The following is a 27,147-nucleotide window of genomic DNA, read 5'->3' as shown; positions in this document are numbered from 1 at the left end:
CGCGGGCGCGCTTTTCCGAGAGAAATGCTCATATAAGGACTTCCACTCTCGTCTACGTCATTAGATCCACGATCGAAAAAAACCAGCCGAAACTTGCACCAACCCGGAAGTAAGATTTTCGGCACAGAAATTCTCCGTTATTCGTCCAAAATATTTTTTTTAAACTTTGCCCATGTTTAGCATGATAATCCATCTCTTTAACACTGTAAACAACTCTGAATACATGAAACACCATTGTACCCCCCCTTTAACAAACAAATGAAATTAATGCTCTGCTAGTAAACTGGAGATGCTTTATTTAGTCGTATTAGATGCCGCGAGATGTTTCAAATGTCATCAAATGTTTGATATCCACCTGCAAATTGCACCTATTGCTAAACTCAGCTGTCGTTTTCTAATAAGCATAAAGGACTTGATGAGCTGTAGATCAGGTGTGTTAAATTAAAGGAGTTTTGCGCAAAAAAATAATGGACATGCATTATTGATGTCATTTTTTAATCAGATCTGAATGCTACACATTTTAATTTCTTTTTTATTTGGAGTTGATAAATGTATGTTCTTGACATGATAATGATCTGAACTATGAAATCATATTGAATAAAATGACTAAATGACTATATCCATTATATCTTAAAACAGGAGAAATAAATCAATATTTACAGTAGATCACTTAGTCATGATACACACAACAAACACACTAAAGATGAACAACTGAGTAAATACAAAGCACAGAATAAAATAAACAAAGAAATACTAAATACAAACACAGCACAAAATACTGTAAATATACTGTAATACTGTTTTACATTTGTTAATTTAGCAGATTTTTTATCCTCTTACAAGAAGGAATATCACAAGTAATTTGCCACAAAGCCATAATGTGTATAGTATATAATAACAGGTTTATTAATGCTAGGAGACCAGCAATTGTCATCAGCATTGATGATATGGAGAAGGTTGTTCATGCCTTTGTGTCATCCCGTTTGGATTATTGTAATGTGTTGTATCTGGGTGTGAGTCAGGCTTCTCTCTCCCGTTCAGAACTTGTTCAGAGCTCCGCTGCCAGACTTTTAACGGGTAAGAAGAGAGCACATTACTCTGTGTTAATCAAACTACATTGGTTACACAAGACAAGAGTTCAATACAAAGCGTTGATGTATGTTTTTAAGGTTCTGCATGGCCTAGCACCAGAGTATGTTACTGATTTAATCAGTAGATCTCTGCGCTCAAATGATCAATTGCTCCTCATGGTTCCACGATCTCGTTTATAATGTAAAGGTGATCGGGCGTTCTCTGCTCCTGGAGTCTGGATGACCTTCCTCTGTCTGTACACTCTTCTCCTTCATTGGGTGTTTTTCAGTGTGCGCTTAAAAATTTATTGTTTTCTTTAGAATTTGAAAATGCTTTGTAAGTTGTGCATGTCATATATTTGCATTGTTTTTATGTTTTTGTTTTTATTTTCTCTTTTATATTTTCTGTACAGCACTTTGGTTCCACTTGTGGTGTTGAAAGTGCTCTATAAAAAAAGTTGAGTTGAGTTTTCAGCATGAAATGAGTGGGTAGAAACTCATTTCATTGACAGTGAGATTTCAGGAAATTCAGTTATAAAAGAGGAAGTGGTGAAGTGTTGTGTTGTGAATGACTGTGCTTCAGGTCCACAAGAGGAGGAGTCTGTCATACATTCATGAAATACATACTGTATAAAAGCTGAACGTCTGAACGGTCTGATCTCTCAGCGCTGCGCTGGATCACAAGGTAACTAAAACACTTTATCTTTAATTGTTCTCTAAAGAGATTTTTAATAATTATTTAAATCCAGACATTAATGTCTCTATTATAGTGAAACTGAAATGTAAACCTGTATTGCTCAACAATCATTAACTGATGTCAAACTTCACTCTGAACTGAACTACTGTATTCTCTTGAACAGATATTACCAAAGTCAGAATATACACTGACCTATAAAAAAAGGTACAAAAGCTGTCACTGGGACAGTACCCTTCAAAAGGGTTCTAATATGTACCATTTAGGTACTAATATGTACACGTTTGGTACCAATATGTACCTTTGAGGGACTAAAATGCACTCTTTAGGTACAAAAGTGTACCTTTTGTAAAGGTACCGCCACAGTGACAGCTTTTGTACCTTTTTTTCTGAGAGTGTGTGATAAATTACAGCATGGAGGACATGTGTTGAGCTTCACAAACTACAGGATAATTACACATGTGACAACAGAGGAATAGAACAAAAAGGACAAAAAGTTACGATCTAATGAACCAAACATGGCAAGTCTAGTCAGACAAAACAGCATTTATGATGTTTAATATCAAACACTGAATGTAGGGTGTCTCTCCCATTCACTTTCAATGGCCGGCCATTGTGACCATTTTTGACCATGTCTACTCTCAGATAAATGAGGCCCACGATTAATCAGATACAAATAGAAATATAAAACCAGTCCTAATTGAAAGAAAACAAGTTGACAAAAAGATTGAATCCAATATTGGGTGATAATATACCATAACAAGTGATTTGTAAGCTATTTTTTGTAGACCGGTCATTTTTGACCGGGAACATCAAAAGTGTTCTAGGGTTTTGAACACAACCTGAGGGTCTACCTGAGGGTCTACTCTACTATACAGAATAAAAAAGAGAGAAACATTAAACACAGGATGGATGACTCTTCCTCAAACACACATTGACCCCAAAACACATTTTTCCAGGCGCTCTTTCAAACTAGGACACTTCAAAAACTGTGACTCATATTTAGTCTGGCCAAACAGCGTATATAGAGGGTTTTCACCGACGTCACGTTCTGAGCGGTAACCCGGATGCACGGCCATTATTGAGGCACTCGGATGTAAACAACAGCATGGATTGAAAAGGGGGGCAGTGTTTCATAAAACATTGAAGCTTCCCAGGGCGCCGCCATTGATTAGCAGACCATCCCCTGCTGTTAGCATCCCATTCATTTTGGCTTCACTTTGACAGTGAATAACTTTACATCTGAGGTGTTTAAAGACTCCATTTGTCCGTTATTTATTTCTAAAGAAACACAAAAATGTATAAAAGGCTCCATTACCTTGTATCTTACGTTATGGCCCCGTAGAAGCAGTTTTTGTAAAAGTAGGCTAACGATTGCGTCATAACCACGCGACTCTCTGTCGCACAGTAGAGAGATTACCGTATGGACAGGAGGAGAAGCTCGCGGGCAATCGGGGGGACGAGGAGGCAAAATGACAATATAATTACAGTTTTTTACAATCGCTATGACAGATTTTTCAATACATTTAACAAGTTTCCTAAACTCTTAACGCACCAACACACCTAAAACACACAATTGGCAAAACGGTTAATTTCATGCTCAAAATCACACATTATAAACTAAACTGCAAAACTAATTTTCAAAATGCAATAATACACTAACACAATACACCATGTCTACCAAAACATTAACACATGTTCTCTTCCACCAGGAACATTTAGTCAATCATAGCACAATGTCATAAAAAACACTAACATCAGATGGAATTACAGAAACTGCATTATTTTATATGTGTCAGGTCTGCCCTTATACAACAGACATATTATTCTATAGATATATTATACTATATCTATTATATCTATATATATTGTATTGATCATAGATTGTGTTTTGCACTGCAGTTTCTTTTGAAGTCTCTCTACATTTTTGTTTTGTTTGTAATGTAAATGCATTTTGTTGTTGTTTTTTTGCAGCAGAAATTCAATATAACAAAATAAATGACCCTTCTTAGAGTAGCTTTATAGAATGTATGGTTTATGAAAAAAAGATGACAGAGACAGAATTACTGCAGTAACGGCTTTATTTGCAACAGGACATTTCTGCAAGATAACAAAAATATGCAATATAGCTGCCATTTACAGTATTACTGTATGTGAAAATACAAAATATACAAACAGAAAAGGCCATCTTCTAATCTGCCCGGTCTTCTGCATTTGTCCACATGTTCTCATCCACATCACACCTGATATCTTCCCTGGCAAGGCATCTTGGGAAGAATCTTTTGGCTTGCCTTACTGTATCCTGGTAGTGTTCAGCTGTGATGTCTTGGTATGCAGCATCTTTTGCATACAGGAGGGACATTTGGTCCTGTGGACTATGGTGAAAAACCTTTCATCTCCAGGCTGAGAAAACTCCTCAATGGGGTTGAGGAAAGGGAAGTAAGGGGCAAGGAAAATGGACATCATCCTCTGATGGGCGTCAAACCAGGCTGTGACTATAGACGGGAATGGTGGAATGCCACATTGTCCCATATTTGCATAACTTCAATCAGCTGTTTCTCACTAGCAATGGAATGATGTGAAAATACAAAATATATGAACAGAAAAAGCACCAGAAGAATAAAAAAAATAAAAATAAAAAAAAGATCTTCTAATTATTTGCATAATTCAATCAGCTGTTTCTCAGTAAGAATAGAATAAAATACAGGGGATATATTTGTGTTTCAGTTCACAATATAAACAGCTGTTTACCTTGACTTTAGCCTGTGAGGTTAGGTTTAGAACATGGTGTTATCTGTTCTGACATACAGTGTTAAAGCATTGGTAAATTTGGCAGTAAAAATCCATTGTTTTGGTCTTGTTTGAGCTTGTGTGTAAAAGCAGTTCAAGCATTTTCAATTTGTGTTAATTGTATGCATTTTGTGTTAAAGCAACAAGAAATGTGTTAATAGTATAGCTTACACAGGCGGATGTAGTGCTAACTGTGTTAAGAGTTTTGGAAAATTGTTAAAAGTATTGAAAAATCTGTCATAGCAATCGTAAAAAACTGTAATCAGAATACTTAGCAAAAGTTGCTCCTAGCTCATGGACAGCTCCTACTCTCCGTCTCTGCAAGTTTCGGAAGAGAATGATTCAGATTTCTCTCTGCACAGCTACTAGAAGACAGACGGGTTGCTCAGTCACATCTACGTCGTCAAGCTCAGTGTGAGTCTGCGCAGTCGCTCAGCCATCAGGAAGAAGTGCTTCTAATGGACTTCACTTTTCTCCGTTGAATCCAATAGGGTCGCTGTGTCCAGTTTATATACTGTCTATGGGATTGGACTGTTCATGTACTACTGAGCACATTTTTACAATAATAAACAGGTGGAAGCTGCAAAATCATATAGAGAAGGACTTAGTAAGCAGGAAAGAGCGCGAAATATGCCAAACTAAAGTTAATATGTGGTAAAGATCGAACAAGCTTCTCTAGCCCTTACTGCAATTCTTCCTTCTATTTCTTATCCCGACATTGGCTACGTTCAGATTGTCAGTCCAAAAAAAGCACATGATATCCGTTTCAAGCTACATCCATATAATCCTATTCAAATTACATATCAGGAAATCCGCTTCAGTCTGAACGCTCTGATCGGATTTCGTGGTTTATGTGACTTTCTCACGCCACGTAAAATGTAAACATCAGACATTGTTATAGAGAACATGCTGAAAGTCGCTGCCGAAACAAGGCTGTGTTGTTGCAAAGTGCCGGACGAGCAGAACATTATTATTTTTGAAACCGGCGCAGACAAGAGCGCGGAAAAAGAGTTGTGCACACCAGCGTCCTACAGTTCTGCAGCCGGTTCGAGACGCAGTAGTCCAGCGCGGCGGATACACATCTCCATGTTGTACAATTTAAATAAGACAACATCTCTATCCCCTCCAACAACGCAACGTCATTGCCATATTGCCAAATATACTGTATTGCCAGGCGGTGGAGTCGGTTTATGAGCTGCACTAAACGTGACTCCGCTGTTGACTTTGCACTTTCTTTATTTCTTCGCGAGAGAGCTCGAGAACAGGTTAATATTGATTGTTTTTCTTTATATTTTGTTTAATTGTTTAAATTACAGTAGATGGAAAGTAAACACATGCAGAGAGAGAGAGAGATGAAGACACAAACCACTGAAAACATGAAGCTTGTGAAGATTGTCAGATGGAGCAGCTTTAATGATTCAAGACCGAACTGTGAGTAAAACAATCACTCATAATTCAATCAGTAAATGTTTGAGGGAATCATCTGTGTTTCTGAACTATATATGCCATTGAATGTGTCCATATTTGTGTTAATTCTGCAAATGGAAGTTGCTCTGATTAATATTGTGATTAATGTTTTCATATGTGTTCTCCTGATATATGATAATTACTAAACTTTCATTAAACTGACTTGTAATTGTTGATATGATAAACCAGTGGCGAGGACACATAATGGCCAGAGAAACTGCCAGAATATAATACTAATGCTCTGAATATAAAACAAAACTGCAGAATAATCATATCTGTTGTATATAATTTGTAAAGTGTAGAATATTATTAAAAATACATAGCACCTATAACATACTGTTTCATATAATACTGTGCTGGTGTTGTGCTGGATTTCTATTAATAGCAAAGAAACCAAATTAGGAATAGCATCCAATAGCACCCAATAACAGCAGACACGGAGATGAGTGAGAGTAAGCTGCCACCTAGTGGACATAATTAACTATACTGTACTGTACTATACATACTCGACTCACTGAGGGCCTTTTGTACAGTACACAACATCCAGACTGCTGAGAGTGATGTGTAGATGAATATGTGAATATGTGCTGCTTTCCTCTCAATAACTGAATAAACACACAACAAAAATGAGAAAACTGCAAGCTTTTTTAATAAACCATAAGAAAAGCATCTGAACACGTCACTATTATTTTATAGCAGCTTTACAGTATTAAAGATGAAAACAGTGTCAGTGTCTCGTTTCATCAGAAGTTAAACTTCATTTGCCTGTCATCTACAGATTATCAGCTTTATCATCATCATTATTATTATCTTGTGCAGTTTTAGTGTTGTATGTGTTTGTTCTGTCCCTCTTTAAACTGAAGATAATATTATGTTTCTTCATGCACAGTTTCTGTGGATCCACACACTCCTGTAAAGTGTGGATCTGAATCATCAGAGAAGATCAAACATGAGCTGAGATCATGATATCTGAATGGGGATGAGTGATGAAACGCGTGAAGAAACGTATCTCACCTGTGAAGAAAAGAGAGATGTAGAACAATCACACTGAATATATAAAGAAAAGGTCTTGCAGAGATAAAGGAGTGAGAATCCTAGAATACAAAGATGCTCTTTTCATGCAAGAATATAGACAGGAAATATATAGTGATACTACTGTATGGCGACGGACGGCCCATGATAGTATGTCTCTAGGGCAACTTTGGGACGCTTCTGCCCCCCAGGGGTGCAACTTTTACCCCATTGTGAGGTGTGTTCTCACAGAGCCTGTCAGCCTCTTCAAATGTGGGAAATCACACGTTTCTGCGAAATCCTCGCTCAGAGCTATGACCCGTCAAAGTCATCGCAAAGTCTATGGGACTTCTATGGCCCAGTAAATGTCATGTGTATCTCTCTAGCGCTCTATAGTCCGTGAGAAGAAGCGTTAGGAAGTGATTTCCACATGAAGAACTTTCTCATCTTTGCTGTGTCACGTTTGAGCCCTGATCTGAGGAGCTTCTTGTTCTTGCACTGAAACAGGACTGTGAGGAATGTGAGGAAAGTCTGTTTAGCTGTGCATTCACTGAACGAGCACTGTATCACTTTATCTTATGTGCCTCTTTTTAACTGTTTTAATACATTAATACAATACTCATTTAATCAATATCTTTTTTTTTTTTCTTATTTCCTATGCACTTGTGATTCTTTTATGATATTTGTTAATCCTTTTTATGCAAAGCACTTTGAATGACCATTGTGTATGAAATATGCTATATACATAAACTTGCCTCGCCGCCTTATAGTTTTATGTGGTAATGTAAAAAAGCAAAAGTGTTCCAACTGTACATGATCTATACTCACATAATAGTTTCATTAAATACAATCAGCAATGTTCAGATTTAAATAAAACAACAAATACAACAAACAATTAAATATAAGTGTTTTGTCACTTTGTAATGAGGAGTGGGAAGCATTAACCTCGACTTTATCTTGAGATCTGTGATGTGAGGTTTTTAACCCTCGCGATCAAGCATTTCCGCAGAGTCGACACTTTTCTCAAGTGCTCAATCCTCAATTCCACAAACTGTCATTTGAAAAAAAAAAAAAAAAAAAAAGATCAATGATGCAGGCAAATTGTCAAGAACAGCTTTCACTGTGTGAATCTGGCAAGCCTGTGTGTTGGGCAGATGCACCAGTTCTCATGATTACAATCACAGTTTGTTTGCGCTTCTTTAAACTTGTGGAGGCTGACCAGGGAGACAATACAATTAATAAAGACATTCCAGCAGACTAAACAACTCCTCTGAATGATTCCTCTTACGGCTCAGTCCACTCAGTGAACATGCCTCAGTGTCTCTCCCTAAACAGATTGAGAACAGCTCCACTCATCACTGCTCCCTTTATTAGCACTTTCCCTGCTTCAGCATGACTCCTGATGAAAGCTCACAGCCTCAACAAATCGAAAGCCAGCTACCTAATTGCTAGCGAAATCGCATTAGCATCAAAGCCGTACTATGAGGGGGAGTTAGTTAAAAATTGCATGCTGAAGGCTGCCAAAATTGTGTGTCCTGAGAAGCGACAAGCTTTTGCCAAGCTTTTAGGACCCCTGCTGACCAAGCAAATTAAATCACTGATGACCGCAGGCACAGTGCTGTTGACCTCACTTATTACATTTAAAGCTGCCGTCGGCAACATTTTTTTTTATCATATTCAGTGAAATCGACACTATAATCCGACAGAACAACATAAATAAAGTGGTTTTAGACAAAAAAAACCCGAGCTTCTAACTCCACCTGGAGCGTGTTATTTGTTTTGCAAAAATCCACCGCTCCCTCTCATTGGGTCCAATCAGCGCAGGGGGGTGTGAGATCTGACTGTCAATCACAGGTCGTGCACATGCCACAGATCCCCCCTCCCTCGCGCACGTTACAATATCACACGACACACCTGAAGTTCGCCTGAAGATTACATGAAGTGTGATGGCGGAGAGAAAATCTACTAACAAGCTTCCAATTCCTCGGTTATTGCTATCTATGGGTAGATTAGCCAGGGCAGCCTACCTCCGAGTCCATGGTGTTGATCGATGCTGAAGAGAAAATCAGGTACACACGCACTGACGAGCATGACCTCGATGGGCAGGTGCTCGCTGGTAGTGGGGGAGGGGCATGAGAGTTGTAAACATTCAACATTTTGGCTAAATCGACCCAATCTGCCAGACTTGCCGACTGCAGCTTTAAACATTGCTTCAGTGACCAAATTAAGAATTCTGCAAACATTGTTCGTTGATCAAGGTTTATATGTGAATAAGTCTAAATTAAATCTGCTCCAAATTAAAGCAATCGGGTCTCTTCTTGGATTAAATTACTTGATTCATGATTCTTAATGAACAGAAATGAGCGCGAAACACAAACTGCTTTACGGCAATTCGACATAAACACACACGCATGTATGTATTACCAGATTACCCACCTCGGTAGACATAGCTCCACACGATACAGTTGGCTTGCTCCGATCATAACAAACGCACATGAGCAGCGGTAGAGAGGGGGAGGAGGTCGCCGCAAGTGAGTTTTTTACGACAGTGTTGTGAAATATACGCCCCCCCCTCATTAATATAACCAGAGAATGTCTAATATGGCGAGAAGTTTCACTCTCAGTAAACTTCCGGCTTCTGAACTGGTTGCAGTTCCTCTCTGATTCCATATGAGGGCGCTCACAGGACGAGTGCAGTTCCTTTCTGATTCCATATGAGGGCGCTCACAGGACGAGTGCAGTTCCTCTCTGATTCCATATGAGGGCGCTCACAGGACGAGTGCAGTTCCTTTCTGATTCCATATGAGGGCGCTCACAGGACGAGTGCAGTTCCTCTCTGATTCCATATGAGGGCGCTCACAGGACGAGTGCAGTTCCTCTCTGATTCCATATGAGGGCGCTCACAGGACGAGTGCAGTTCCTCTCTGATTCCATATGAGGGCGCTCACAGGACGAGTGCAGTTCCTCTCTGATTCCATATGAGGGCGCTCACATGACGAGTGCAGTTCCTCTCTGATTCCATATGAGGGCGCTCACATGACGAGTGCAGTTCCTCTCTGATTCCATATGAGGGCGCTCACATGACGAGTGCAGTTCCTCTCTGATTCCATATGAGGGCGCTCACAGGACGAGTGCAGTTCCTCTCTGATTCCATATGAGGGCGCTCACAGGACGAGTGCAGTTCCTCTCTGATTCCATATGAGGGCGCTCACAGGACGAGTGCAGTTCCTCTCTGATTCCACATGAGGGCGCTCACAGGACGAGTGCAGTTCCTCTCTGATTCCACATGAGGGCGCTCACAGGACGAGTGCAGTTCCTCTCTGATTCCACATGAGGGCGCTCACAGGACGAGTGCAGTTCCTCTCTGATTCCACATGAGGGCGCTCACAGGACGAGTGCAGTTCCTTTCTGATTCCATATGAGGGCGCTCACAGGACGAGTGCAGTTCCTTTCTGATTCCATATGAGGGCGCTCACAGGACGAGTGCAGTTCCTCTCTGATTCCATATGAGGGCGCTCACAGGACGAGTGCAGTTCCTCTCTGATTCCATATGAGGGCGCTCACATGACGAGTGCAGTTCCTCTCTGATTCCATATGAGGGCGCTCACAGGACGAGTGCAGTTCCTCTCTGATTCCATATGAGGGCGCTCACAGGACGAGTGCAGTTCCTCTCTGATTCCATATGAGGGCGCTCACAGGACGAGTGCAGTTCCTCTCTGATTCCACATGAGGGCGCTCACAGGACGAGTGCAGTTCCTCTCTGATTCCACATGAGGGCGCTCACAGGACGAGTGCAGTTCCTCTCTGATTCCATATGAGGGCGCTCACAGGACGAGTGCAGTTCCGCTCTAGCTCCACATGAGGGCGCTCACAGGATGAGTGCAGTTCCTCTCTGGCTCCACATGAGGGTGCTCACAGGACGAGTGCAGTTCCACTCTGGCTCCACATGAGGGCACTCACAGGACGAGTGCAGTTCCACTCTGGCTCCACATGAGGGCGCTCACAGGACGAGTGCAGTTCCACTCTGGCTCCACATGAGGGCGCTCACAGGACGAGTGCAGGATGAATGGAGGTCTATGGCGCTATACCAATAAAAATCCACTTTTCTTAGGATTTAACTTTTTGTCTAGTAATTTGAATGTTGTATTCGAAAGGAAATGCAAATAAATGACACATTGCTGGGTGTTAGATTTTTTAGAGTCACTTATTTGCTTTAAAAAGTCTTTTAAAATGTCAATGACGTCATACACATGTACGACCAGAGATACTGCTTTACGGCAATCCTTCAGTCACTCTGGTGCGTTCGCGCTCTGCACTTTCTTTTCTCTCGTGGCATCGACAACACAGCTGACACAGGGAAACACACGTGCTAGAAGAGTTTTTGTTTTGTTTGTTTCTGGTCGCGCTTCGGATGCCACGATGCCATCAAGCGGTATCTCTGGTCGTAATCAGTCCTTCACTGACCAATCAGCGTTCATTAGCAGAATGCTAGCGTGTTATGGGCAACAACAGCTCAACCTGTAAGAAATCGTTCAGTCAACTTTCGACCTATAACCCATGTTGAACTTGCAAAATCTACAATCAGATTTGAGATTTCTCAACGGCAATCGGGTGAAAGAGACAAATTTAGCCGTCTAGCCCCATTGACTCCCATTCATTTTGCACTCATGGCGATCGCCCCCAGTGGAACTCTGGTAGTACTACAACCAAAATTCGGTACAATAGAGCTTTATAGGGAGTGGGCAGGCTCTCCGTAGACGGGCTCTGGTTCTGCTTTAAAATAGGCTCTCTTCACATGTGTCCTGAAGATCCATGGGTATTGAACGACATATGGTTGAATAAATGATGGCATTACAGTTTTTCTGAATTGCTAAAACACTAAATCCCATTCTCTGAACCAAATTCTCAATAGCCTAAACCAAGTTGTCAATTAAATCACTCTTTCTGTAAAACATTAAACAAGTTCAGGCAGTTAAAACACTGTTTGCAAATCTCATGCTCTCTTTTTGCAAAACTCTAAACACATTCTCGCTCACTAAAACACATTTCACACTGTGATGCACGTGTGTTTCAAAACTCTAAACACAGACAGGAAAAAGTTAAACACAACTACAACACTCTTGTCATCATTTACACACAACGACTCAAAATTGTTCACACTTATTTCCAATGATGTGTACATAATACAAGTCCGTTTAGAGTGCCAAAATTGACTCAAAATGTTGCACTGAATGTTGATACCTATATGGATTGAAAATATATAAGAGAGAGAGGAGGAAGAGTGCGTGTAAGAGGTGGTGAACAAGGAGGAAGAGGATGAGGATGATGAAGAGCATGTGTGGAGAACACTGTCAAGGCTGGATCTGGCTTTAGGGTTTTTCTCTTTGCCTCCAGAGATGACAGTGTGTCTGTGATGTGGACAAACTCCTCCACCAGAACATGAAGACGCGATGCTGAAGCAGAATACATGTAAAATCTCTCTCACTGACCTTGATTTTTGACTTTTGAGTGACTGTAACATGCTTTTCATTTAGAGTTTTTCTACTGTAACCTTTATGGCTTTTGCAGTTGGGTCACTGTATTTTTACAGTATGCAAGTGCTGAATATCCAGACATTCAATACTATACAATATTCAGTACAAATTTATTCACCTTACTAATGTTAGTAGTCATTACTTTTTTACGTAATTGCAAATTTTGTTTACTTTGTTACAATATACTTTTTTTCTTTAACTGCATGCTTTGGATTCTGTGTTCTCCATTTTTCTCTGTAGTGTCTAATGATCTGTAGTGTTTATAATATTGACTCGTTGTGTGTATGATCTGAAAGCATTGTTTGATTTTGAGCACAGATAAAATGGTTTTGAGGCAATTGTTTGATTTTGCCAGAAGAGCCAGAGGTTCTCTGAATGTGGTGTGAAAATGTGGTTTTGTGTTTAAGGTTTTGAGAAAGTGAGTGATAGTTTCAAGAAATGTGTTTTAGCAATTCAGAAAAACTGTAATATAACCATCAGATAACACGCGCTCGTGCATGTCATATATGTATGGGTGGATTAAGTGATTGGGACAGTTTTTGAATTTCCGCCTTGTGCAAAGTTCCTTGCCATAAATTAAAAACATCAGCCCAACACATGATACATTTGTGTAATACTGAAGATGTTACCTAACCATCTGAACAGGAACAAACTTTTTTATTATAATGAAAGGATGTGCGACATCCTCTTTTATGTAAACTGAGCCATACCCATTTTTTGGGGTAACATTTGGGTGATTGGGACACAACGTTTGAGACATCTTTTCATTAATTTAGGGAAGTGTAAGCATATTTACTGTATTGCACAAGTTAGTTCATACTTTGATGTAGTTTCATATATGCAATTTTGCTTATCCTGTTCATTATTTAGAGTCATGTTTATTTCTGTTTAACTCTATTTCTCAATGTTTATAAATCCACCCAAAATTCATACTGTAAAATAGAGTCATAACCTGTTCCCTACATCTGCGAACTGAACACTATATATTATACAGTACTTAGGCCTTTACTGAATACTGCACAGTATACACTTGGCTTAAGAAAGAGCATGCAAAACAATACAAGCAATATTTTTTACATTTCATTCTAGACTTAATATAACACATTTTGACATTTATACACAAAATTTGTGCACAACAACTGTTTGTGTGTGTGAGTTGTAAACTGGATAGCATTAATGAAATATGTTTCTGTGAAGCTGCTGACACACTGAGAGCAGAAACTTGTGTAGCAAATGTAAAAATAAAATGCTATAGAAACAAACAGAGGATTGCGTGACATTATTTCCTCATAATAAACGGGACTCAGCTTCCAGACAGTGTTTTTCTTATTCTGCATTTTATCTGAAAAAATCCAACCAGAACAATTAACAGAAATCTTCCTAAAGATCAATAATGATGGTTGGAGCTGTAGACATACAGTAAAACACAGATGAAAATCTACACACACACTAAAGTGAACAACTGAAAAGACATGTACAAAAATTATTTGTGAATATTAATGAAATACTAAAATCAAAATAAGAAAATACTACAGACTATATAAAAACGGTAAGCAGAAGATGATTTTAGTGTAGGCTATATACTGTAAATAGTTACTGTATATGAAACAAATAATGAAATTTGGCCATTCACAATATCAGTATGAATGGCCATTCACAGTGTCAGTATGTACTTCTCTAGGGGACAATGGACATTTTTGTGAGAAAAACAAAAACCAAAAATCATTGTGCAAAAGCATTGTGCAAACCACAGGCAATGTTCTGTCCAAACTCAAACTCACATCGCAATATCTAACTCAAACACAACATTGTGCGATGTGTAGAAACTCAAACGCAACATTGTGCATTGCCTAACACAACCTCAGTGCCAAAAGAGGCGTGAGCTTCTGCACATCATGTTTTTGTTTTTGTTTCAGAGGTTATTAAAGCATGTCTGTCATATTCAGCGTAGCAGAAGTGTGGACTATGATGTTATGCTGAGATTAAAATCATCTCAACTTCAAGAGTCACAGATTCCAGCTCATCTCAAGGTAATTAAACTTCTATCTTTTTTGTAAAGAGCTTTTTTATTATTTATTTTGAGCAGTGCATGTTAGAGTACAGTATTAATTATTATTGTGATACTGATCTGTATTGTACAATAATAGTCACTAACAGGACATGAACTTTTTTGCCCTCAAGTCACTGTGGTTATAGTGATTTTCCAAGTTACAAGCTCTTCCCTGGCCACAATTTTGACATCGATATCATGGAGAAAAACAAGATATTTTTGACATTATCTCAATTTGGCAGCCGGTAGACTATATTAGCAGCTGTCGCTTTAAGACCTGACGCACTGATCCATTGTCCAGTTTTATATAGCCATATAGCCTATTAGTGTCAGTCAAGTCTGGAGTAAGACGCACCCACAGCAACACGTTTGTGGCACAACAAGGCAAATGTCTGTGAGCTTCACTTAACTTTACTTGGATCGATCTCCAGTAGCGGTATTAGCAACATCTGACGCACATGTCACTATACTTATATGACACACACTCTCTCTCTCTCACACTTACTTTGTGGGGACTCTCCATTGGCGTAATGATTTTTATATTGTACAAACTGTACTTTCTATTTCCTAACCCAAACCAGACCTCTAAACACACACACACACACACACACACACACACACACACACACACACACACACACACACTACCCTTAAACCTGCTCATCACACACAACTTTCTGCATTTTTAAAATGTAAAGTGTAATAAAATTAATTTTATTTACAAACGATAAACAATAATAACTAACACAACTACTAAATGAATATGAGTGCATAAGATGCATCAAATAAAAGCGATTGAGTTGAGTGTAGTGATGGAAGAGTTACGTTATCTCAAGGAAAGATAAACTGTTGTTTCTCTGAGACTAATAAGGTGAATAACCTAATGATGCATCACACAAATAAATGAAGGATTATTTGTTATTAACTAGCATCAGCTATATTACATATAAGGCAAATTAGAAAAGCATATACTGATAATATACAACAATGCCAAGGTCTGGAAAGGTCTGATATTTATATGTTCCTCATGGTTTAGTGAGCATCTGATGGCGGTGACGTCTTCCACTGGTTGTGCCGGCCTATGATATGCACAATACTGTATATCATCAGAACAGCCACTGTACTTAAATTATGATGATAACGAGGGTGACAAGAGAGGTGTGTTTATAATAAGGACTCTATAAATCACATCTATATTTGTCATTTGTCATCATCATTGATTATTGTGAATATTGTAGAGTTAATCTGAGATGCTGTAATAACACTGAGCTCATGCAGATGTTGATCAGGAGTTGATCTGATGTCTCGTGATATGATGTTATATCGCTTTAATGAAACTCTGTCTGTGTGATTGAACAGATTCAAATGAAGAGGAGAAAGAAAATCAGCAGAAATCACAGATCAGCAGAAAACAAGAAGACTGAGAGAAAAATGGAGGACAGAAATGAGACACACACCAGAGAATCTCCAGAGGAAAGAGGAGAGACACGTGACAAATGTGACAGTATGAAGAGAATAAAGCCAAACTGTGAGTGTGAACTTTTACAGTTGCTTTCTAAAGACTTCTGTCATAAAGTGTCAGATTCAGACAGATTAATTAAACTGACTTTTCTGCAGTCAAAAATTATGCTTTTTGCAATTGTTGATATACAGAGATGATGATAATCTGATATATATTTGTGATTTCTAGTCTAATGATCCAGATGAGCCTGTAAAGTTTGATTCTGATGTCAAAACTGAGGAGAGATTCTCATCAAACCCTTCATCATGTTCTCAAGATCATCATCATCATCATCTTCATCTGTTCACTCTTGTCTTCCGGAATATTCTACACACTCTTCTGAACACAAACACACTCATCAAGATCTTCTTTCTCAGTCTGAACTCTCATTGTTCTCCATCAGTAATCTATAATTAGATTAAAAATCTAAATTTTTCACACACACAGTTTCTCTTCTCTGGTGGCAGTGACTGATGAAGCTTACACACACACACACACACACACACACACACACACACACACACACACACACACGTTCATATATGTTCATATATGTTATTTATTTATACTATATTTTATTTTTTATATTGTACATTTTTGTAAATAATAGCTACAAGTAATATTCACCTCATATTAAAGGCAACATTATATTTTGGATGTTGTCTTTAATGCATATTGTAAAGAGTTCTGCTGTTCACAAAAAAAAAAAAAAATAATAAAAACTTTTTTGTCCTGAAGATGAACGAAGGTCTTACAGGTTTGGAACTTTGGGAGAGTAATTAATGACAGAAACTTCATTTTTGGGTGAACAAACCCTGTTAAAGTCTGTCAATCATCACTACAGCGCCACCTTCAGGCTGAAGAACTCAAGAAAACTAGATCTCTGACAGAAGTGTGTGTGTGTGTGTGTGTGTGTGTGTGTGTGTGTGTGTGTGTGTGAACTAGAGATCACACTAGTTTGAGTTATGAAGACTTCAGATGATCATAACTCTGAGTCAACGCATTATCATCTATATACTGTAATCTGTACAACACTGTAAGATAATATATTGTAATCATCTTTAATGACCTCCAGACGCGCGTAAACGCGTCTTAACATTGAAATCACTCGCGCCAGACGCTCTATTCGCGTTTGGTGTGAATGCAGCTTTCCGTCATCTCCGTTGTTTTCTGCGAACTTCAGAAGAAAAATGCAAAAAAATAGCTGTAACTCACGCAAGACTACAGCTGACGACGGCATCTTGGAAGTTTGTGATAAACATTGGTGCATCTCCTGTGACGTAGGCGCTAGCAACGACGTATAATGACGTGTAACGGTGTAGTAGTGGTGTCCCGTTTCTTAGGGGAATTTTTTCACCCCTACGCCTTGCCACTCTGTTTCAAGGGGCAAGGGTAAGGGGTAGGTGAAGGGGTATAACATAGAATTGGGATTGGGCCTAAGTCTGTTATACATGCTAAAATAACTGAGAAAAACAAACTACCAAACCATGTTCATTATTATCTCAGATAAATCTAAAGAGTTTTACATATTCCTTCAAGACGTTGAAGATTGTCCTGTTTTCAACATTGTAAAGTCGTAATTAGACGTTGAAGATTTATGTCTATTCAGCGTCTAATAGACAACTGTTTGCTGGCTGGGTTGGATTTTACATTTAAGAATGAATATACTAAAGAAAATAGGGAGGTTTATAAAGAGACTTGAAATCGAGAGGCCATTCTAATCTCTAAAGTGATTTGCTGATACGCTGAAGTTTGAAGGTCGTATCTGTTCTTTAAGCGTGTAGAAGAGATCTCGATATGATCCTCAGACTGTGGAGTTTATCCTCCGTTACTGGGACACTTTCTCCTCCAGATTCACATCAGACGAGAGTCTCTTTCTGCTTCATATGAGACACATGATGATCCTCATTGAGCTTCAGATCAGATTCTCTGATTTCTCTTCACTGTCTCTGATCCTGAAACTAAAGGCCTTTGAGTTTCACCTCAAATCTACTTCTGACATCTAGTGGACAAAGATGAAAACTGCAGACAGATGCTTCTAAATTGCCTCTTTGTATTTGAATTTAAATACATGGCATATTTTACCCTTAAATACTAAATTTATTGCAATATAAATAATAAAGATATTAGAAAAAATATTTTAAATGGATCATAATTATTCCAGAAATATTATTTAGTACCATAAAATCTCAAAATACAACATTAAATAAATATATATTCTTCTTATATATGAGGAACACACATTGATTTGCTTTGTCGCTCAAATCTTCCGTCTGATGTAGACTCGTTATACGGAACAGTTGGAATCCATGAATAGTCTAGATTTATTAATAGCCTGCTTATACCCTTTTCTCTTCATTCACTCTTGGTCTGTTTAGACTCGCATTTCACAAACATGAGGGGACTCAGTCACACAAGGATTGTAATGTCTCCTGGAAAAGCTACAAGGCTGGTGCATTACAGGGAAATGTTATACAGTAGATTGAAGCAGTAAATGCTGATGACATTAGACAAAGACATGCGATGTGTTGAGGCTGTGAGCTTTCATCAGGAGTCATGATGAAGCAGGGAAAGTGCTAATAAAGGGAGCAGTGATGAGTGGAGCTGTTCTCAATCTGTTTTCAGGGAGAGACACTGAGGCATGTTCACTGAGTGGACTGAGCCACACCGTAAGAGGAATCATTCAGAGGAGTTGTTTAGTCTGCTGGAATGTCTTTATTAATTGTAGTGTCTCCCTGGTCAGCCTCAACAAGTTTAAAGAAGCGCAAACAAACTGTGATTGTAATCATGAGAACTGGTGCATCTGCCCAACACACAGGCTTGCCAGATTCACATAATGAATGCTGTTCTTGACAATTTGCCTTCCATCATTGATCTTTTTTTTTTCTTTTTTTTTTTTCAAATGACAGTCTGTAGAATTGAGGTTTAAGCACTTGAGAAAAGTGTCGACTCTGCGGAAATGCTTGATCGCGAGGGTTAAAAACCTCACATCACAGATCTCAAGATAAAGTCGAGGTTAATGCTTCCCACTCCTCATTACAAAGTGACAAAACACTTATATTTAATTGTTTGTTGTATTTGTTGTTTTATTTAAATCTGAACATTGCTGATTGTATTTAATGAAACTAATATGTGAGTATAGATCATGCACAGTTGGAACACTTTTGCTTTTTTACATTACCACATAAAACTATAAGGCGGCGAGGCAAGTTTATTTATATAGCATATTTCATACACAATGGTCATTCAAAAAATTGTCATAAAAGAATCACAAGTGCATAGAAAATAAGAAAAACAAAAAATAAGATATTGATTAAATGAGTATTGTATTAATGTATTAAAACAGTTAAAAAGAGGCACATAAGATAAAGTGATACAGTGCTCGTTCAGTGAATGCACAGCTAAACAGACTTTCCTCACATTCCTGTTTCAGTGCAAGAACAAGAAGTTCCTCAGATCAGGGCTCAAACATGACACAGCAAAGATGAGAAAGTTCTTCATGTGGAAATCACTTCCTAACGCTTCTTCTCACAGACTATAGAGCTTCTCACGGACTATAGAGCGCTAGAGAGATACACACAACATTTACTGGGACATAGAAGTCCCATAGACTTTGCGATGACTTTGACGGGTCATAGCTCTGAGCGAGGATTTCGCAGAAATGTGTGATTTACCACATTTGAAGAGGCTGACAGGCTCTGTGAGAACACACCTCACAATGGGGTAAAAGTTGCACCCCTGGGGGGCAGAAGCGTCCCAAAGTTGCCCTAGAGACATACTATCATGGGCCGTCCGTCGCCATACAGTAGTATCACTATATATTTCCTGTCTATATTCTTGCATGAAAAGAGCATCTTTGTATCCTAGGATTCTCACTCCTTTATCTCTGCAAGACCTTTTTTATATATTCAGTGTGATTGTTCTACATCTCTCTTTTCTTCACAGGTGAGATACATGTTTCTACACGCGTTTCTTCACTCATCCCCATTCAGATATCATGATCTCAGCTCATGTTTGATCTTCTCTGATGATTCAGATCCACACTTTACAGGAGTGTGTGGATCCACAGAAACTGTGCATGAAGAAACATAATATTATCTTCAGTTTAAAGAGGGACAGAACAAACACATACAACACTAAAACTGCACAAGATAATAATAATGATGATGATAAAGCTGATAATCTGTTGATGACAGGCAAATGAAGATTTACTTCTGATGAAACGAGACACTGACACTGTTTTCATCTTTAATACTGTAAAGCTGCTATAAAATAATAGTGACGTGTTCAGATGCTTTTCTTGTGGTTTATTAAAAAGCTTGCAGTTTTCTCATTTTTGTTGTGTGTTTATTGAGTTATTGAGAGGAAAGTGGAGCACATATTCACATATTCATCTACACATCACTCTCAGCAGTCTGGATGTTGTGTACTGTACAAAAGGCCCTCAGTGAGTCAAGTGGGCTACTATAGTCAATTGTAGTCCACTAGGTGGCAGCTTACTCTCACTCATCGCTGTGTCTTGTGTTATAGGGTGTTATTGGGTGTTATTGGTTTCTTTGCCGTTAAAGGACAAGTTTGGTATTTTACACTTAAAGCCCTGTTTTCAGATAGTTTCTGGTGAAATAGGACGGTTAAGATTGAAATTTGGACTCATGCTGCTGTCCCGAGTGTAATTCCTTTTCATTCCTTTTTCAATGATTACACATTGTTGTCATGAACAGCTAGCTTGTGCTAGTCATTTATTTGTTATTCCTCTTAAAACATCCGGTCACCGTGATCACCTAAAAGTCCCAGTTCCTCTCTTTAAATACACAGTAAATTATCCTCCAGCACCACCTTGTGTCTACATGGATATATTACATATTACTGAATAACATTACACCGAGAATTTTAGGTTTCTGTGGTTGCACCCCCACCTCCACAATGGCTGCATCGGTGCACTGGAACAATCCTTCCTAAAACACATTAAACTTTGGTTTCCAAAGACATGAAACTCACCGAGTGGTCAGGGGTGTTCACTGATATGCTCTCTGCAAAAGATGCTTTCCAACAGGTTTTATCGTAGTTTTTGTCCAACTCCATTGACTTGTATTGGATGTGCTGAGAGGTACGGTATTACTCCGCTGCCGGAAATGGAAATGGGGTTGTTTGTATTCTTTCTGTAGTCTTATGCAGTTGTGGTATCGTAGGCTACGCTATCCAAACATTTTTAAAAGATCAAAGCTATCTGTGTCAACTTGGAAATGGATTCCGAGACATTTGTATGGGAAGATGAGGGTTTTGAGATCGATTTTGATGGACAGGGTTACATCTTCTGCTTCTTCTGTGTATTCAATGAAATGCAAGCGGTTTGCTTGCAATTGGCAAAGGTGCATTATCGCCACCAACTGGGCTGGAGTGTCTATTATTCAAGTTCTCAACGGAAGAATCTACGGGTGTGAGACGTTTGGAAAAATAGATCCACAGTTTTACACCGAATGGTAAAACACCTGTTGGAAAGCATCTTTTGCAGCGATTTTTGTGTGAGCATACCAGTGAACACCCCTGACCTCTCGGTGAGTTTCACGTCTTTGTAAACGAAAGTTTAATGTGTTTTAGGAAGGAATGTTCCAGTGCACCTAGACAACCATTGTGGGGGTGGGAAAGCGAAATAAACCTAAAATTCTCGGGACAGCAGCATGTGTCCAAATTTTAATCTTAACCGTTCTATTTCACCAGAAACGATCTGTAAACAGGGCTTTAAGTGTAAAATACCGAACTTGTCCTTTAATAGAAATCCAGCACAACACCAGCACAGTTTTATCAGCGTGAAACAGTATGTAATAGGCGCTATGTATTTTTAATAATAGGCTACTTTACAAATTATATATACACAACAGTTATGATTATTTTGCAGTTTTGTTTTATATTCAGAGCATTAGTATTATATTCTGGCAGTTTCTCTGGCCATTATGTGTCCTTGCCACTGGTTTGCCATATCAACCATTACAAATCAGTTTAATAAAAGTTGAGGAATTATCATATATCAGGAGAACACATATGAAATCATTAATCACAATATTAATCAGAGCAACTTCCATTTACAGAATTAACACAAATATGGACACATTCAATGGCATATATAGTTCAGAAACAGATGATTCCCTCAAACATTTACTGATTGAATTATGAGTGATTGTTTTACTCACACAACGGTCTTATATCAATAAAGCTGCTCCATCTGACAATCTTCACAAGCTTCATGTTTTCAGTGGTTTGTGTCTTCATCTCTCTCTCTCTCTTCATGTGTTTACTCCTGGTTTCCATCAGGGCTACTGTAATTTAAACTATTCAACAAAATATAAAGAAAAACTATCAATATTAATCTGTTCTCGAGCTCTCTCGCGAAGAAATAAAGAAAGTGAAAAGTCAACAGCGGAGTGACGTTTAGTGTAGCTCATAACCCTATACAGGCTATACAGTATAGCGGACGCTTCTCTCAGACTAAAGATCAGTTTTACTCTTTACTCTTTTTCTGTTTTGTTCTCTTTAGAGTCACTGCCGATGGTGACGTCACGAAAAAGCTCCATACCTCTTCCGTTAGGAGCCAGGCGAGAGTATAAACAAGGCTTGAGGCATGAGCATGCGCATTATGAGTTTATGAATGATCTATAGAGGGTTTTCACTACACGTCATCAATCCGGAAGTCGGCCATTTTGGAGGCACTGAACATAAACAATGCCACTGAACTGAAGAGACTCGCAAATTTGGCTGATTATTGCTGCTGAAAATGGTCGTGTTTTGGTCTGTACTAATTGGTCGCACCGGGAAAAAAAAACATTTCGAGTTCTATAGACTGCCGAAAGTTAAAGAGAAGAGTGCAAAAAACTGATGAAAGAAGGCGTTTGTGTTGAGAGAGGCACAGCATCAGCTCATCAGCCACATGTGTAAATGAAGCGTTGACCGATTGGAATCTGATCTAAAATGATGTCCTCACTGTGTATCGCAACTGTTCAGATCCGATTTGTGTGTCCGTGCAGCTCTTTGGCAATACGGCAATGATGTTGTGTTGATGGAGGGGTTTGCATTTGCACTAGAGATGTTGTCTTATTTAAATTGTACAACATGGAGATATGTATCCGCCGCGCTGGACCATGTGTGTTTGAGGAAGAGTCATCCATCCTGTGTTTAATGTTTCTCTCTTTTTTATTCTGTACAGTAGAGTACAGCTCTTGACCCTCAGGTTGTGTTCAAAACCCTATAACACTTTTGATGTTCCCGGTTAAACATGACCGGCCTACAAAAAATAGCTTACAAATCACTTGTTATGGTATATTATCACCCAATATTGGATTCAATCTTTTTGTCAACTTGTTTTCTTTCAATTAGGACTGGTTTTATATTTCTATTTGCATCTGATTAATCGTAGGCCTCATTTATCTGAGAGTAGACATGGTCAAAAATGGTCACAATGGCCGGCCATTGAAAGTGAATGCGAGAGACACCCTACATACAGTGTTTGATATTAAACATCATAAATGCTGTTGTGTCTGACTAGACTCGGCATGTTTGGTTCATTAGATCGTAATTGTTTGTCCTTTTTGTTCCCTCTCTCTGTTGTCTCATGTGTAATTATCCTGTAGTTGTGAAGCTCAACACATGTCCTCCATGCTTTAATTTCTTATTTATTCTGACTTTGGTCATTTCTGTTCAAGAGAATACAGTAGTTCAGTTCAGAGTGAAGTTTGACATTAGTTAATGATTGTTGAGCAATACAGGTTTACATTTCAGTTTCACTATAATAGAGACATGTCTGGATTGAAACAATTCTTAAAAATCTCTTCAGAGAACAATTAAAGATAAAGTGTTTTAGTTACCTTGTGATGGAGAGACATCCAGCGCAGATCTGAGAGATCAGACCGTTCAGACGTTCAGCTCTTATACAGTCCTCTTGTGGATCTGAAGCAGTCACAGTAATTCACAACACAACACTTCACCACTTCACCACTTCCTGTTACTATAAGTGTTTTACTGTTATGTGTCAACAAGATTCAACAAGACATTTTCACATGCACTGTAAAAAAAAAGTGTAATTTTACAGGTAATTGTCTGTATTTTTTTACAGAATTTTACCGTTTTGTCATTATACAGCAAATATCTGTAAAATAAAAGGCATTTTCTGTAATTTAAAGGTTCACTGTTAAATTTACAGGTAATTGCTTGTATTTTGGTTTTACATCAATTTTACTTTTTTTAAAAGGAACTTTTACAGAGTTATGTGTAATTTTACAGAAATTATAAGTAATATTTTACAGATTTTTTCTGTGAAATTAGAAAACAAAGAAAAGAAGGTATAACTGCGGAAATCTGCATCTATTCAATATGTTTGCCTTACAGATTATTAAGCATGTTGGGGTTAAAGTGAGCTTTTTAAAGGTTAAATAATAGTTTTTGTACATACAGTACCCTACATATGCTACAGTTATTTTTTATTTCACATTTTATTTTATACTAATTTTGATCATTATTTCATTGTCTTATTCTCCCATAATTTCATGTATATTTTATTAATATTTTTCCAAATCTCCGTTGCTGCACATTCAGGGCTTTGTGTGTGTGAGTGCGCGTGCGCGATGACGCAGATTCAAATTCGCCGCCATTACTTTTCCGCTGTTTACTCCCGCCCACAACGGTTAACGTTAGCTGATCAGTCGAGTTTGGGCAAGCGGGAGATTTGAATTCAGTTTACCGGTACTCTCGTGAAGTGGATTGTGAGATCAACAGTGGTTCAAAGCAATCGTATTCGTCAAGAGCAGTTGTGAGCAGGAGCTGTTGTCAGAGTCAGTCCGTTTGAATTCTACGGAAATAACGCCCTTTTCTGTGAGCCTTGTTCGTCACGGCGGACATCATGCCAACCGATCACCGGCTGAGGTAAGAGTCTCATTATACTAAGTAAGTTAACATGTGAACGATATTTTATATTACATTTGTGTTACGTTTACAGTTTTCAAGCTAACGTTAGCATTCTTAAATTATGTTCTGTCATAACTGGCGAGAGCTGGAGGGCAAAACACTGAAAATGTAGCATGCGTCTTTACATTTTCCATCTGTTTTAAGAAAGATCAGCTGAACCCACATCTCAAAAGACCTAAAACAAGCTTGCGTAGACTTGTTATACATATCAAATTATGTTTAATTGTGTATAAAATCTTCCTTAATACGCGATAGTAGGCTATCTGTCAGTAACGTTAAATCGATCTCTTAAATGGCGGAATATTTTGAAATAGGCCTACCATGTTTGTTTGTTTTTTCTTTGTGGTTAAACCATAACGTTAGTTAATTTTCATAATGGTTAACGTGGCTATCAAGACTGTTAAGAAAACGAGACTAGAATATGAACACAGCATGATAAATTGCATATTCTGGCTGCATCTGCCTGTTAACACATAAGTTAGCTAGCCTATAGAATGCATAGCCTATTAGGCTTATAAAATAAAAGTTGATAGAATGTTTGTGTTCTGATGAAGAAATGAACTTATCTACATTTTGGATGACCTGGGGTCACCATAGTAGCCTTTTTCATAGGATACTTTTGATCATTGGTTATGAAAATTGCATTGATCCAGATGAACAGACAGTTACACCCCTAACGGTTTGGTGTCTCAGCTCAAAACTTCACTGTTAGCCTTTCCTGCTCAGCTTCCAGATCATAGTCAGGTTTTGCATCGTCTCAGTGGAACATATTCTTACATGTGTAAATGTAATACTGAGTTGTTAAAAAATATTTTTTTTGTGATTTCAGGTCAAGTGGAAAGCAGAATGATCATGGCAAATCAGGTATGGGAAGAAGTAATTTAAAATATCATAATGGGCGAGTCTTCTGATTCCATATGATTGCACTAAAAGTGGCAGAAAATTGTATTTGTTTTATACTGTATTTTCCCATGTGAATATTCATTTGATCCTTGTGAGGCCACTGTAGCTGCACAAGGTTTGGTTTTACTACAGTAAGACCGCGATTGAATAGATTCCACCCATCTATTTTTTTTTATTTTTTTTTATTTTTTTTTGCGTAACTAGGCTCTGTCATTTAGAAACATGACTTTTCCTGTCACTTAATGACACATATCTCTACCTTTCATTCCAGCTAAAGGATCTGACGGTTGCTGCTCGCATCTCAGCCTACCTGATGGAAAATTCTTGCTGGATGAAGGTTCACCTTCAACTCAACCTTGCCAAGGCAGAACTGCTTATGGTTTCAGCCAATCCATCCTTGCTGTGTGATCCTGCTGATTTGCCTTATACAACATCAGAAAGATCCGGCCTTTCCTATCGGAGCCACACAACTCCTTGTCTAAGCTCTTGTTCTATCCAAACTGGACTATTGTAATGCTCTCTTGGCAGGCCTTCCAGCATCAGTCAAACCTCTGCAACTGATCCAGATGCTGCAGCAAGACCTAAACTCACTGCTTCAGATCTGTGTGTCTCCAGAAGCTTGTGTTCTGCAAGTGAACGGCGCCTTGTGGTGCCATCATCCCATAGAGACACAAAATCACTTTCACTGACCTTTCCCTGGACTGTTCCCTGCTGGTGGAATGACCTGCCCAACTCAACACATTTTCAAGAAACTGCTAAAGATCCATCTTTTCATAAACACTTGACCCAATAATACTACATTTTTGTTTTAATAAAAAAAAGAAAAATTGTGCACTGTGCTACACTAACTGGGACTTGTCACTGCTCCTGTTGTTTCTATTGTTCTCTTAATTTTAAGTCACTTTGGATAAAATGTAATTGTAAATGTTTAAAATAAGTTATATTAGAGTATAAAGGTATACAGCAATTGTCTTTTAATGTGAATATTTTTACATGTTCTAAATTATATACTAAGCTTGTATTTCCTATCATTCACGTATCTTGATGTTCAGTGTTTGTTTAATGAGTAATACTGTAAATGTGCAGGTATTCCGTACTTGTACATTTAGTTAATTTAACAGAAATTGACTGTACATTTGCTATTATTAAGTACTTAAATAGAGATTGGTCGAAGT

General features: G+C 38.4%; 2 long non-coding RNA genes across 2 annotated transcripts; both read left to right on the top strand.

The window, feature by feature from the left end:
- The first annotated feature begins 1,694 nt into the window (after positions 1–1,694).
- Positions 1,695–8,093, top strand: LOC308705965. The gene is made up of 3 exons (XR_014031989.1): positions 1,695–1,755; positions 5,871–5,985; positions 6,911–8,093. It is a non-coding gene; the product is annotated as an uncharacterized lncRNA (long non-coding RNA).
- Positions 8,094–14,505: 6,412 nt separating this feature from the next.
- On the top strand, positions 14,506–16,438 carry LOC308705686. The gene is made up of 3 exons (XR_014031952.1): positions 14,506–14,596; positions 15,976–16,144; positions 16,307–16,438. It is a non-coding gene; the product is annotated as an uncharacterized lncRNA (long non-coding RNA).
- Positions 16,439–27,147: the final 10,709 nt, after the last annotated feature.

Source organism: Scardinius erythrophthalmus (genome assembly GCF_964197995.2).
Source record: "Scardinius erythrophthalmus genome assembly, chromosome: 17".
Taxonomy (NCBI): domain Eukaryota; kingdom Metazoa; phylum Chordata; class Actinopteri; order Cypriniformes; family Leuciscidae; genus Scardinius; species Scardinius erythrophthalmus.
Note: the sequence above shows the minus strand (reverse complement) of the source record. Positions and strands in the feature narration are given on the sequence as shown.